This window comes from Pan paniscus, chromosome 6 (genome assembly GCF_029289425.2).
Source record: "Pan paniscus chromosome 6, NHGRI_mPanPan1-v2.0_pri, whole genome shotgun sequence".
NCBI lineage: Eukaryota > Metazoa > Chordata > Mammalia > Primates > Hominidae > Pan > Pan paniscus.
Genome location: NC_073255.2, coordinates 173,428,891 through 173,443,993, shown reverse-complemented (window position 1 = coordinate 173,443,993; position 15,103 = coordinate 173,428,891). Strand labels below are relative to the sequence as shown.

The window sequence follows — 15,103 nt, the reverse complement described above, 5'->3', positions numbered from 1 at the left end:
AGAATGAAGTGAACCCAGGAGGCAGAGCTTGCAGTGAGCTGAGATCGTGCCACTGCACTCCAGCCTGGGCGACAAGAGCGAGAGACTCTGTCTCAAAAAAAAAAAAAAAAAAAAAAAATTTCTTATTTAGAAGAAATACTGAGATAAGCCAAATATTTCTTTGAGGTTATATTTTTTCCCTTAAGAGATATATCATCAGGGATATATGGTCAAAATAGTTATTTTGGAATAAATTGAAATAATTATCTAATAAGTTTATATTATCAATTTCTTATACAGTTAGGTTTATTTTACTTTTTATCTTATTGTTAAAATTTATAAACATTGTTCTTAGAGAGCCATATTAGACTAAAATTGTGGACTGTTGTTAAATTAAATCTTCTACAAGCTTTGATTGCCATTAGTCTTCTATGTATTTGTTATTCACATGCACACCCCATGTAATTATGGATACAATATTTCTGAACCAAAAATTGGGACAAGGAGTCTGACCACATGATCAACTATTTTAAACAGGCATTGCCTTCCAAAATTAAGAATATGTCATTATTGAACCTTAATTCTCTTTGTGTTTTCCACTAGGTTATTTTCTAGCAGATGATGTCAAAGTTTTCCTGACTCAAGGACTAAAAGTTTTCAGGGGCATCATAAACCATATGATCACAGTCCTAAGGTGAAATTGGTGGTTTACTCTTTACATCTCAGAAGAACTTAAGGCTCTTAATAGATTCATTTCAGTCATGTTTTTGTTTCCTCAGACATTTGGGTATTTGAAATACTGGGCTAGGAACAAATATATCATTTTAACATTGTCAAATACAATGAGTTCCAAATAGATTTTGAAAATATGCTTTTCTACAAAAAGGACCATGCTGTGCTCTCTTTTCCTTCCTTGAATACTTTAATTCCTCCACTTTGAGAACCTTTTTTAATCCCAGAATTTCACATATTCTAATAAGTAGTCAAAAGCAGAGGTTTTCAAACAGTTTTCAGGCAAAGCCATAAAGTTCCATGAGCTTCTTAGTGTTCCAGTCCCATCACATGACTCTGAATGGGCAGGAATCTGGACTCCAGTCAATTTTAGCCAAAATATGTTTTTTGATAGATTTTATATAAAATTTGATTTTTGGAGCCTTTATCTGAAAAAAAGTGCCCTCTGCTTAAAAAGTATTCCAAATCCTCCAGTGTATTCCAAATCCTCCAGTGTATTCCAAATCCATCCGTAGTATATAAAAACGTATATACTCTGCTATTTCTTTACTTACAAACTGACATGAGCACATCAAATATAGCTCTAGAGGAAGCAGAATGAAATTTGCACACTTTTCTCAAGTGAAAAAGTCTCATAGCACAAATCAGTTGCATTTCGAGTTTAGAACTCCCTGCCTACCACAAAGACACATATACATCTTAAATCCAATGGCAACCCAAAATTTGAATCCCATTCCATTGTTCCTAAAATACAGCTTCACTATTATTACCATCAGGCTTTTCTCCACCAAGACAAATAAGATGTACTAGGGAAGAAAAGAAAAATTTTCTCGTGGGCATGAAGTGTTATGGGAAATGCCCTGAAATACTCCATTGGCTCTTTTCAAAAAGTTTTTTTTTTTAATGAAAAAGATTGTCCAATTATTCATAGTAAAAAACTAGAATCTTTGTCTTCGAATTTATTTCCTAATTGTGTTTAGTTCTTTAAATAGAAAAATAACATACATTATGTGAGAAACATAATAAAGAAATGTTAAACAGAAAAACTTTGTAAATTTCAAACCCATGCCTCCCAGGGGACACTTCAGATATTTCATATTTACCAAAAAATAAAAAAAGTTATGTCATTATGGTCTATCTTAAGATAATGTTATTTAAAGAGCTTCAGGAAATTTGTGTCAAATATAAAAATACACACATCATACATGATCTTCTATTACATGTATTCAAATTCATATAAGTCTCAATCATGTTCACATGATTTACATCATTTAGGCTTTTATTTAGTTCAATAACATTTTAATTTAAAAATCAAATATTAAGAAAGAACACTCCCAGCTTGTTAACTAAACTAAAAAGGGAGAATTTTGATTAGGAGATAATACTCCATAACTGGAGTGGCAATTTTGGTGCATGAAATACAATGTTAGAATTTTCAAAATTTTCATCTTCTGTTTCATGGTTTTTTAAACTATATTTGAACTTCCCAGGCTGATTTTTATTTTATTTTTATTTGTGTGTGTCTGTGTGTGCTTGAAGAAGTAAAGTGAAAATAAACAATGAGCTCTCTAAATGAGTTAAGGCCTGGGTGGGGTCAATAAGAGGGAATACAAGAAGAGGGGTACCATAGCAGAGCTGGGAGTGAGACTCCGAGCTTCTGGCTATCTTCAGGTTTATTTCATTGGGCATTCTTCCTGGACACCAACATAAATGTATCAGGTTACAAACGGCCCACTGAAAGCATGCCATATTGAACTGGGCTGGACTTTCCCTTTCCCGTTTCTGTGTCCTGCTTAAAGTTCCTTGCTTTTCAGTAATTTGTGCTTCATTATGGATCAGGAGATCCTTATGAAGACTCATGGTCCACTGCATAGCTACTTCATCTCAATTCTGCTAGCACAGTTCACCACCCCATTCACTTGGTGTTTGTACATGGTCTGGATTGCTACTTTATTCTTAAAAACTGTTTTAGTGTAAGATAGTTGTTAAGAGTAAAACTCTGGAATTAGGTGACCCTGCGTTCCAAGTCAGCTTCTGCTATGTATTAGCCCTCTATGAGCTTGGGCAAATTATTTAAACTCCCTACTGTTGAGTTACCTCATTTGTAAAACTGAAATAGCAATTCTGTTGAGATTTTATGCACTGTAGGGCAATTAAGATGGCATTCCGACATTTGACCAAAGCCACATGCCCCAATTTTGCCTTACCATAGTCACCTCTGCCCAAGAAGTCCTTGAAGCTAGCACGGAGCAGGCAGGGTTTTCTAAGCTCAAACTCTAGTGCAGAAGTGTGTAACAAAGTCTGGAAAACTTTGCTGTTTCCTCTTTTTCCTTTCGACCTCAAATCAAAGTAGGTAAGCCTGTTCCATTTATGTCTACATCAAAGTCTGAATTTTATTTCAATTTAGCATTTTGATGGTGATATGGTTTGGGTGTGTCTTCACCCAAATCTCATCTTGAACTGCTCCCATAATCCCCACAGGTTGTGGGAGGGACCCAGTGGGAGGTAACTGAATCATGGGAGTGTTATTTTTCCCATGCTATTTTGGTGATAGTGAATAAGTCTCATGAGATCTCATTGTTTTATAAAGGTCAGTTTCCCTGCACATGCTCTCTTGCCTGCCGCCATGAAGACGTGACTTTGCTCCTCCTTCACCTTCTGCCATGATTGTGAGGCCTCCCCAGCCATGTGGAACTGTAAGTCCAATAAACCTCTTTTTCTTTATGAATTACCCAGTTTGGGGTATTTCTTTATAGCAGTATGAAAACATGAATACAAATTGTGAAAAAATGAAATATAAAATGATACCTCTTAGTGACAAAGGAAAAGGAGTGAGAGTGATAGGGCCATTTATCCCAAAGCTTAGAGTGTAACCACCTCATGCCACTGTTCAAAGTCTGGTTACCAAATGAGAGTGAGTGAAGAACATTTCTAGCTGTTACTATTTCTGTGTTTTGTGCAAATTATTATACTTTAGGACTAAAGTCCAATATGAAACCTGAAGTTTGAGGGATCCAGATATGGATACCTCCTTTTTGAGGTGAGGCAACTAGATCTTGGTCTCAACTCATTTTTAGCAAATGACTGAAGAGAGGATTGGGAAATGGTCCAAGAGGAACACTGCATGCTTTTCTTGGGAAACCAACAAATATGCTCATCACTGGTTCATTATAAAGATTAAATAAAATAAAGTATAGAAAGCACAGAGAACAGTGCCGCAAATACACTAGGCTATTATAAGCAGGAGACAACAGAAGTATTTGTTGAACTGACTATTTCATTTTGTTGAATTGTCTACCCAGCTTTCTTTCCTTTGTCTTCCCTGCAGGAGGCTGGATTTTAGGCTACACCATGACTTTGCAAGAGATCACTGCATTTTAACCCCTTTAGAAGAATTTCCCTTTGAGTCTTGGGCAATCAGGACATCAAGGTAAGACAACCTGTACCATTGCTTTGAAAAGCTCCAGACCATTCTAATTGCCTAGCAGGAGAGAGGGACTGTGCAGAGGGATTAAGCACTAAGAGGAGCTGTTACAAAAAGGGTTACATGTATCTTAGCTCTGTTGGTTCTTTGAAAATCAAAAAGTCTAACAATGCACCCTAGGGAAACAGCTGTGCTTGTGCTTTACAGGCAGATGAGCTTAATACTTGCCATAGCTGTGATTTCAAACACACTGCCTTTTTGGCAATGAGATTGTATTTAAAAGAACAGGCTTTTGTTCTCTATCTCTTTTCTTCCAAAGAACAGAAAAAAAAAAAAAGATGCTTTCTTTGAAAGGAAATTTTGATGTTGATTGTCACTTAACATGTTTGGAAATGTAGAACTAACTCCACTGATACTAATCATTTTCCTCCTAAGTACTGGGCCTGCAGTACTGGAAGCTACCAACTAAAATCCAGATTTCTCCACTGCAGGGGGTTTTCCTAGACATAGGCCACTGGAAATGTGAGAAATAATAAATGATTCCCTTCCAGATGCTTTTCTCTTTAAAACACAACTTCTTGTTAAGTTGGTAGCTTAAATATTTATCAGATACTGGTAATGACCTTTAAGAAAGCTTAAGATGTCTTTTAAAGCAAGAGCAGAAAAAGCATAAAATTTAAGAATAAATTGATATCTTTGACAGTAAATTCTCTTGTCACATATAAATCATCTCTTAACTGAACTTTTGTTTCTTTTCTATTTCTGGAAAAATATATGCCTGGCCACAGTTAGTCACTGGTTCTTTGTGTTTTAAAAGTCCCATCCCACTTATTTCAGCTTCTTGCCTTAAAAGAAATTCACTAATGTCAGGGCTGCTTCTTACTCGTTTTCATGATCACTTAATTGACCTGCTCTGTTATGTAAGAGGAATTAGTCTTATTTCACTCTTTATATTCCTTATTTCTTGATTTTTCTAAGGCAGAAAATATATGCCTTATATTTTCTTGATATATATACAATCTGTATTTAATTATATGATTATGTATAGCCCATAAGAAAAAAGTTAACTTGGAAACCAAATTGGTTTTTAATTCAACAAACTACCTCTATCCTTCAGCTAAAATTTCATCACCACTTCTTGGCCAGGACCTACAATTTAACACTCTGCTCAAACTAACCTATTCTCAAGGAAGCAATTATGTGTATCTAAATATTTTCAATACCTTTGTATAAAATATCTTGAAAGTATACCTGGCCACTTGTGATTGTCATAGAGAAACACTGGGCATGTTGAAGAAAAAGGAAATGGCTTTTGAGAACAGAAACCAAGAAGACAGAGATTTGGTGTTCTATGTTTGCCATACCTACGCAATATTTGCTTAAATTCCCTTTTGATCAGAGCCTATAAGTCCATCACTATTTTTCTATCAGTCTCTTTTTTTTTCCTTCTAGCTCGTGAAAATGTGTAAAGATCAGCTGGGCTCTGAGGAGACATCCCAAGGAACAGTATTGCTGCGGACTTTCTAAAAACAGAAAAAAAAAAATCATGTAACATCAATGTCTTTAATAGGATTCCTAAAAAATAAATAAACAAACTTCAAAAATCTTTGACCAAGATTACAACTGAATTGAATAAGATAGCTTTGATACTTAATGTAATTTTTGTGTATCCTATTTTAACATCTGTTGTCAGTCTTCTAAACATACTTAAAAGGTGACTTGGATGAGCATTAGTCTGTTAGTCTATGAGCTGAGCAAATGGCTATGAAGATCTGAACCCGTAGACAAATTACTCATAATAGTATCCTGTGTCTTAAAACACAGCAAAAGTATTTTCTTCAAATTGGGATAGAGTCAAAGTACTTAAATTGCTAGCAGTAAAAGCAATGAATAATTTTTATAGAAGAATCCAAAATGTCTTGTTTAAAATATTACATAACCATTGGTGAAATGTATTAGCTATTCAAAAGTCCATGTTTCGGGGTAATAAAAAAGGAGAAATGGATCAGTAAAGGAAAGAGAAAGTTGTGGTGGGAGGTTATGCAGAGGAAGAGAGAGAAAGTGAGAACAGTTTTCCCACTATTCCCTATGATGTTTCTGTGTCCCTGAAAACAGCTATATTTAGCTTACAACATTTGAAACAAAGAGAAAACATCCTATTTGGTTATAATCAGATAATGTTTTATTTAAGATCTGATTATAACCAGATGAGTGGTTATGTACTCTAAAGAAAAATGAGTCTGGTTTCAATCCTGAGAGGCTATTTAATCTCTCGTACCTAAATTTTTCTGTGTAAAATCAGGATCAAAATTTTTAATTCATAGTCTGCTATAGGATTAAATGAAATGTCATATTAAAAGTGCTTAACGTAGATACAAGCACTGGTAGTTATTTTATTTATATATTATAAGTAAGTGCCTACTATAAGATAAGACAAGCCTTGAGTCTTAATGGCCATTCTTGGCCTTGTAAATATGAATAAGCAAACTAGAAGCGTTACATAAGAATAAAACAATATACATATACTAGAATAATTGACTATGTGCATATCAACATAGATACAGATGATTATGCAATGAGGCAAAGTGAGAATACAGAGTTGCATTCTAGAATGGCAGTGTGAAGATCTTCATGGACCATCTCTGCAACGGAACAACATAACTGGTGAACAATTCTTTAAAAAATAACAGTTTACAATCTCTAGAAATTGCCCTAACAACATCCAACAATTAAAGACACATTTATTCAAAAAACAACTTCTCAATGTTGATAAAAGAGCAAGAGTCAGTGACATTTGAACCATCACCGTTTCTCTTCCTTCTCCAAGGTTAACATTATGAAAGTAGTTGATTAATGGGTACCAATATACATTTAGATAAAAGAAATAAGACCTGGTGTTTGATAGATCAGTAGGGTGACTATAGTAAACATTAATTGATTGTACATTTTAAAATAGCTAGATGGAATAATTAGAATGTTCTTAGCGTAAAGAAAAATATTTAAGGTGATAGATACTCCAGTTACTCTGATTTGATTATATGAATGTGTCAAATTATCACATGTACCTCCAAAATATGTACATCTAATATGTATCAACAAAAAAATTAAGTAAAAGGCAAGTTGTACTTTAGTTAAGTACAGCTAAGAACACAGGGCTCCCTCTTCCTCTAGATATAAAACAAAGATGGCCTTGTCTTCTTGGGAAGGGAATACACCAGCATTTCTTTCCTTTCTTAGCTCCATGTTGCAGAAACTATATTCCAGGAAAGAGTTTCTGAGAATTTTGAGCCTCCGTTCTTCAACTCACCCTTCATTCATACAGTGGAGGCTGTACTTCCTGAGCAGAAGGTTGAGGATAATGGGCTCTGGATGAAACTTGCCCAAGTTCAGTCATAAGGAGGAGATGCCATGTTGGAAGAGAGAAGCCAAGAGAACCAGAGGCTACCAGCCCAGCCCAGTGCCCTGATCATGAAGAAGAGGCATTACTCTGAGAGACACAGGCCACTCTCCCTGCCTCCAGCTGTAGAACAGGGGTAAAAATGTTTAGCTCAGAAGGAAGAGACAGTAAGAACAGAGAACAGTGAACAGTGCAGCTCTCCCCAAGAGAGATAACTATGTGTAACAGAGTGTATGGAAGTCCAAACTTGAGGGTACTTTTTAAAACAATGGAAATTGTGATAGTAGGCAATTAAGAGGAGGGGCAGTAGTAGTGTTTTCTGACCACAATGAAATAAAATTATAACTCATTAAATAAAATTCGGAAAATTCACAAATATTAAGAAATTAAGCAATAAATTAATAATAATCAATGAATAAAGAAGAAATGCCAAGGAAAGTTAGAAAATACTTTTATATAGATGAAAAAAATACAACATCCCCAAGCTTATGGAGTACATTTCAAATATTATTTAGAGGAAAATTTATGGTGACAAATAACTACATTTAAAAAGAAGAAGAGGAATGTAAAGAGATGTAAAGTCTATATCATAACTCTCCACCTTAAGAAACTGTAAAAAGAAGAACAGAGTAAACTTAAAAAAAGAATAAAGAAAATTATAAAAATGAGATAAAACAAATTAAATGGAAAAACAATAGAGAAATTAATAAAACTAAATGTTCATTTTTGAAAAGATCAGCAAAACTGAGAAACCTTGAGCTTAAACTGAGCGAGACAAAAAGAAATTAGACTCAAGTCATTAAAATCTAGAATGGGTGGACCAGCAGACTTAGCCACTCCTCCTGGTAGTTCTGAGCAACCTGGGCAGCCCAGATGAGTGGGTTTCCCCCCAGCAAAACACACCCTCTTCGCCAAAGGACAAAGTGCTTTGTTAAATGGGTCTGGCTCCCCATGCCACCCAACTGGGTGAGAATCTCCAACAGGAGTTGTCAGACACCCTATACAGGAGTGACCTATTGGCATCAGATTGGTGGTCCTCGAGGTCAGAGATCCCAGAAGAAGGAGCAGGCACCCATTTTTGCTGCTCTGCAGCCTCCTTGAATGACATTTCCAGGCATGGGAGCGAATCAGATGAATAGGCCCTGAAGTGAACTCCTAACAAACTGAAGCAGCCCTACAGAAGAGGGACTGAATGTTGGAAAGAAAAACAAAGGAAGTGATAACAACAGCATCAACAACAACAACAACAACAAGGCCCCCACAAAACCCCCATCCAAGGGTCAGCAGCCTCAAAGACTGAAACTAGACAAACTCATGAAGATGAGAAAGAATCAAAGAAAACATGCTGAAAACCCAAAAGGCCAGAGTGCCTCTTCTCCTCCAAATGATTGCAATGTCTCTCCATCAAGGGCGCAGAGCTGGACGGAGGATCAGATGGACAAACTGACAGAAGTAAGCTTCAGAAGATAGGTATTAAAAAACTATGATGAACTAAAGGAGCATGTTCTAACCCAATGCAAAGAAGCTAAAAACCTTGATGAAAGGTTAGAGGAATTGCTGACTAGAATAACCAGTTTAGAGAGGAAAGTAAATGACCTGATGGAGCTGAAAAACACAGCAAGGTAACTTTGTGAAGCATACGTGGGTATCGACAGCCAAATCGACGAAGCAGAAGAAAGAATATCAGAGTTTGACCACCATCTTACTGAAATAAGATATGCAGACAAGAATAGAGGAAAAAAAAAAAAAACAATGTAAAGGAATGAACAAAGCCTTCAAGAAATATAGGACTCAATGAAAAGACCGAGCCTGTGATGGATTAGAATGCCAGAAGGAGACAGGGAGAATGGAAAGAAGCCAAAAAAACACACTTCAGGATATTATCTAGGAGAACTTCCCTAATGCAGCAAGACAGGCCAACATGCAAATTCAGGAAATACAGGGAACACCATTAAGATACTCCACAAGAAGTTCAACTCCATGACACATAATCATCAGATTCTCCAAGGTCAAAATGAAGGAAAAAAACATTAAGGGGAGCAGAGAGAAAGTCCAAGTCACCTTCAAAGGGAGGCCCATCAGACTAACAGCAGACCTCTCAGCAGAAACACTACAAGCCAGAAGAGACTGGATGCCAATATTCAACATTCTTAAAGACAAGAATTTTCTTTTTTTTTTTTTAATTATACTTTAAGTTTTAGGGTACATGTGCACAACGTGCAGGTTTGTTACATATGTATACATGTGCCATGTTGGTGTGCTGCACCCATTAACTCGTCATTTAACACTAGGTGTATCTCCTAATGCTATCCCTCCCCCTTTCCCCCCACCCTAGAACAGGCCCCAGTGTGTCAAGTTCCCCTTCCTGTGTCCATGTGTTCTCATCGTTCAATTCCCACCTATGAGTGAGAACATGCGGTGTTTGGTTTTTTGTCCTTGAACAAGACAAGAATTTTCAACCAAGAATTTCATATCTAGCCAACCTAAGCTTCTTAAGCAAAGGAGAAATAAAATGCTTTCCAGAGAAGCAAATGTTCAGAGATTTCATTACTATCAGGTCTGCCCTGCAAGAGCTCCTGAAAGAAGTACTAAATATGGAAAGGAAAAAACAGTATGAGCCACTGCAAAAACACACCAAAATATAAAGACCAATGACACTATGAAGAAACTGCATCAACTAGTGTGCAAAATAACCAAATAGCATCATGATGACAGGGTCAAATTCACACATAACAATACTAACCTTAATGTAAATGTCCTAAATGCCCCAATTGAAAGATACAGACTGGCAAATTGGATAAGGAGTCAAGACCCATTGGTATGCTGTATTCAGGAGATCCATCTTATGTGCAAGAACACACAAAATAAAGGGATGGAGGAAAATTTACCAAGCAAATGGAAAGCAAAAGGAAAAGAAAAGCAGAGGTGTCAATCCTAGTCTCTGACAAAACAGACTTTAAGCCAACAAAGATCAAAAAAGACAAAGAAGGACATTACATAATGGTAAAAGGAACAATTCAACAAGAAGAGCTAACTCTCCTAAATATATATGCACCCAATACAGGAGCACCCAGATTCCTAAAACAAGTTCTTAGAGACCTACAAAGAAACTTAGACTCCCACACAATAATTGTAAGAGAATTTAACACCCCACTATCAGTATTAGACAGATCAACGAGATAGAAAATTAACAAGGATATTCAGGACTTGAACTCAGCTCTGGATCAAGTAGACCTAGTAGATGTCTACAGAACTGTCTACCCCAAATCAACAGAATATACATTCTTCTCAGTGCCACATGGCACTTAAATCTAAAATCGACCACATATTTGGAAGTAAAACACTCCTCAGCAAATGCAAAAAATGGAAATCACAACAAACAGTGTCTCAGATCTCAGTGCAATCAAATTAGAACTCAGGACTAAGAAACTTACTCAAAACCACACAATTTCATGGAAATTAAACAAGCTGCTCCTGAATTACTCCTGGGTAAATAATTAAATGAAGGCAGAAATCAAGAAATTCCTTGAAACCTGTGAGAATAAAGAGAAAACGTACCAGAATCTCTGGGACACAGCTAAAGCAGTGTTAAGCGAGAAATTTATAGCACTAAATGCCCACATCATAAAGCTAGAGAGATCTGAAATCAACACCCTAACATAACAATTAAAAGAGCTAGAGAGGCAAGAGCAAACTAATACAAAAACTAGCAGAAGGTAAGAAATGACTAATATCAGAGCATAACTGAAGGAGGTAGAGACACAAAAACCCTCCCAAAAATCAATGAATCCAGGAGCTTGTTTTTTTTTCAAAAAGTTAACAAAATAGACCATTAGCTAGACTAATAAAGAAGAAGAGAGAGAAGAATCAAACAGACACAATAAAAAAAGATAAAGGGGATATCACCACTGACCCCACAGAAATATAAACTACCATCAACTATAAACTGTAAACACCTCTATGCAAATAAACTAGAAAATCTAGAAGAAATGAATAAATTCCTCGATGCATACACCCTACCAAGTCTAAACCAGGAAGAAGTTGAATCCCTGAATAGATCAATAACAAGCTCTGATATTGAGGCAGTAATTAATAGCCTACCAACCAACCAAAAAAAAAAAAAAAACTGCAGAACTAGACAGATTCACAGTTGAATTCTACAAGAAATACAAAGAGAAGCTGGTATCATTCCCTCCGAAACTATTCCAAATAATTGAAAAGGAGGGACTCCTCTTTAACTCATTTTATGAAGCCACCATCATCCTGCTACCAAAACAGGGAAGAGACTAAACAAAAAAAGAAAATTTTAAGCCAATATCCCTGATGACTATCATTGTAAAAATCCTCAATAATATACTGGCAAACTGAATCCAGCACACATCAAAAAACTTATCCACCACGATAAAGTTGGCTTCATCCCTGGATGCAAGGCTGGTTCAACACATGCAAATCAATAAACATAATCCATCACATAAACAAAACCAAAGACAAAAACCACATGATTATCTCAATAGATGCAGACAAGGGCTTTGATAAAATTCAACACCCCTTCATGTTAGAAACTCTCAATAAACTAGGTATTGATGGAACATATCTCAAAATAATAAGAGCTATTTATGACAAACCCACAGCCAATATCATATTTAATGGGCAAAAGCCAGAAGTATTCTTTTTGAAAACCAGTCCAAGACAAGGATGTCCTCTCTCACCATTCCTATTCAACATAGTATTGGAAGTTCTCTGGCCAGGGCAATGAGGCAAGTAAAAGAAATAATGGGTATTCAAATAGAAAGAGAGGAATTCAAGTTGTCTGTTTGCAGATGACATGATTTTATATTTAGAAAGCTCCATCATCTCAGCCCAAAAACTTCTTGAACTGATAAGCAACTTCAATAATGTCTCAGGATATAAAATGAATGTGCAAACACCACAAGCAACCTTTACAACAACAATAGGAAAGCACAGAGTCAAATCATGAATGAACTCCAATTCACAATTGCTACAAAAAGAATAAAATACATAGGAATACAGCTAACAAGGGATGTGAAGGACTGCTTCAAGAGGAAGAACAAACCACTTCTCAAGGAAATAAGAGAAGATACAAACAAATGGAAAAACATTCCATTCTCATGGATAGGAAGAATCAATATAGTGAAAATGGCCATACTGCACAAAGTAATTTATAGATTCAATGCTATTTCCATCAAACTACCATTGATATTATTCACAGAATTAGAAAAAAACTATTTTAAATTTCATAAGGAAACAAAGAAGATTCTGTATAGCCAAGACAATCCTAAGCAAAAAGAATAAAAGAATAAAAGAAAAAAAGAATAAAGCTGGAGGCATCACGCTACCTAACTTCAAACTATACTACAAGGCTACAGTAACCAAAACAGCATGGTACTGGTACACTGGTACTGGTACCAAACCAACATATAGACCAGTGGAGCAGAACAGAGACCTCAGAAATAACCCCACACATCTACAACCATCTGATCTTCGACAAACCTGACAAAAACAAGCAATGGGGGGAAATGATCTCCTATTCAGTAAATGGTGCTGGGAAAACTGGCTAGCCATTTGCAGGAAACTGAAACTGGACTGCTTTCTTACAGGTTATATAAAAATTAACTCAAGATGGATTAACGACTTAAATGTAAAACCCAAAACCATTAAAACCCTAAAAGAAAACCTAGGCCATACCATTAAGGACAAAGACTTCATGACAAAAACACCAAAAGCAATTGCAACAAAAGCCAAAATTGACAAATGGGATCTAATTAAAGAGTTTTTGCACAGCGAAAGAAACTCTCATCAGAGTGAACAGGCAACCTACAGAATGGGATACATTTTTTGCAATCTACCCATCTGACAAAGTCTAATATCCAGAATTTACAAGGGACTTAAACACATTTACAAGAAAAAAACAACCCCATCAAAAAGTGGGCAAAGGATATGAACAGACCATTTCTCAAAAGATGGGTGAAATTTATACTTAAAAACTATAAAACATGCTGAAAGAAATTAAAGAATTAAAGCAATCAAAGAAATTAAAATGAATAGAAACCCCCCTACCATGTTTATGGATTGAAAAACTTAATATCATGAAAAGGATAGTACTTTCTAAAAGGATCAATAGCTTTTACACAATGTTTATGAAAATCACAACTGCTTTTTCTTGTAGAAATTAACAAGCTTATTTTAAGTTTATATGGAAATATAAGAAACCTAGAATAGCCAAAATCATCCCAAAAATCAGAACTAAGTTGGAGAACTCACATATTTTACCTCAAAATATACTCCAAACACAAAGCTATAGTAAGACAGTATGATTTGCATAAGGATAGGCATATAAGTCAATGAAAAAGAATCAATGAAATAAATTGTGAATTTAGATATAAACTCTTATATTACGGTCAACTGATTTTTGACAAAGGTTTCAAGAAAAGAAAAAGAAAAAACAGTCTTTTGAGCAAACGGTTTTAAAACTGAATATCTACATTTAAAAAGACTGAGGTTGAACTCTTTTTTTCACTTCATCTACAAAAATAACTCAAAATGAATCATGGAACAAAATAAAAGAGTGAAAATTATAAAACTCAAGAGAAAGTATAAAAATAAATCTTTTTTAAAATGTTAATTTAAGTTTGGGGGTACAAGTGCAGGTTTGTAACATAGATAATGTACAAATTATTTCATCATGCAGGTATTAAGCCTAGTACCCATTAGTTATTTTTTTCCTGACCTCTCCCTCCTCCCACCCTCTATGTTCTGAAAGACCCAAGTGTGTGTTGTTCCCCCTATGTGTCCATGTGTTCTCATCACTTATAAGTGAGAATACGTGGTATTTGGCTTTCTGTTCCTGTATTATTTTGCTAAGGATAATGGCCTCCAGCTTCATCCATGTCCCTGCAAAGGACATGATCACATATACACTGTTGGTGGAACTGTAAATTAGTTCAGTCATTGTGGAAGACAGTGTGGTGATTCCTGAAAGATCTAAAGACAGAAATACCATTCTAACCAGGAATTCCATTTCTGGGTATATACCCAAATAAATATAAATCATTCCATTATAAAGACATATGCATGCATATGTTCATTGCAGCCCTATTGACAATAGCAAAGATATGGAATCAACCTAAATGCCCATCAGTGATAGACTAAATAAAGAAAGTGTGGTACATTTAAACCATGGAATACCATACAGCCATAAAAGGAACAAGATCATGTCTTTTGCAGGGACATGGATGGAGTTGGAAGCCATTATCCTCAGCAAACTAACACAGAAACAGAAAACCAAACACTGCGTGATCTCACTTATAAGTGGGATCTAAATGATGAGAACACATAGACACATAGAGGGGAACAACACACACTGGGGCCTTTCAGAGGGTAGTTGAGAGGGAGGAGAGAGAGGATCAGGAAAAATAACTAACGGTTACTAGGCTTAATACCTGGGTGATGAAATAATCAGTACAACAAACACCCATGAAACAAGTTTACCTATGCAAAATACCTGCACCTGTACCCCTGAACTTAAAAGTTAAAACAACAACAAAAATGTA

General features: G+C 35.7%; 1 long non-coding RNA gene across 1 annotated transcript; it reads left to right on the top strand.

Annotated features, from left to right (window-relative positions):
* The first annotated feature begins 3,318 nt into the window (after positions 1–3,318).
* Positions 3,319–5,707, top strand: LOC117981208 (uncharacterized). Its single transcript, XR_004672746.3, has 3 exons — positions 3,319–3,407; positions 4,040–4,141; positions 5,588–5,707. It is a non-coding gene; the product is annotated as an uncharacterized LOC117981208 (long non-coding RNA).
* The last annotated feature ends 9,396 nt before the right edge of the window (positions 5,708–15,103 follow it).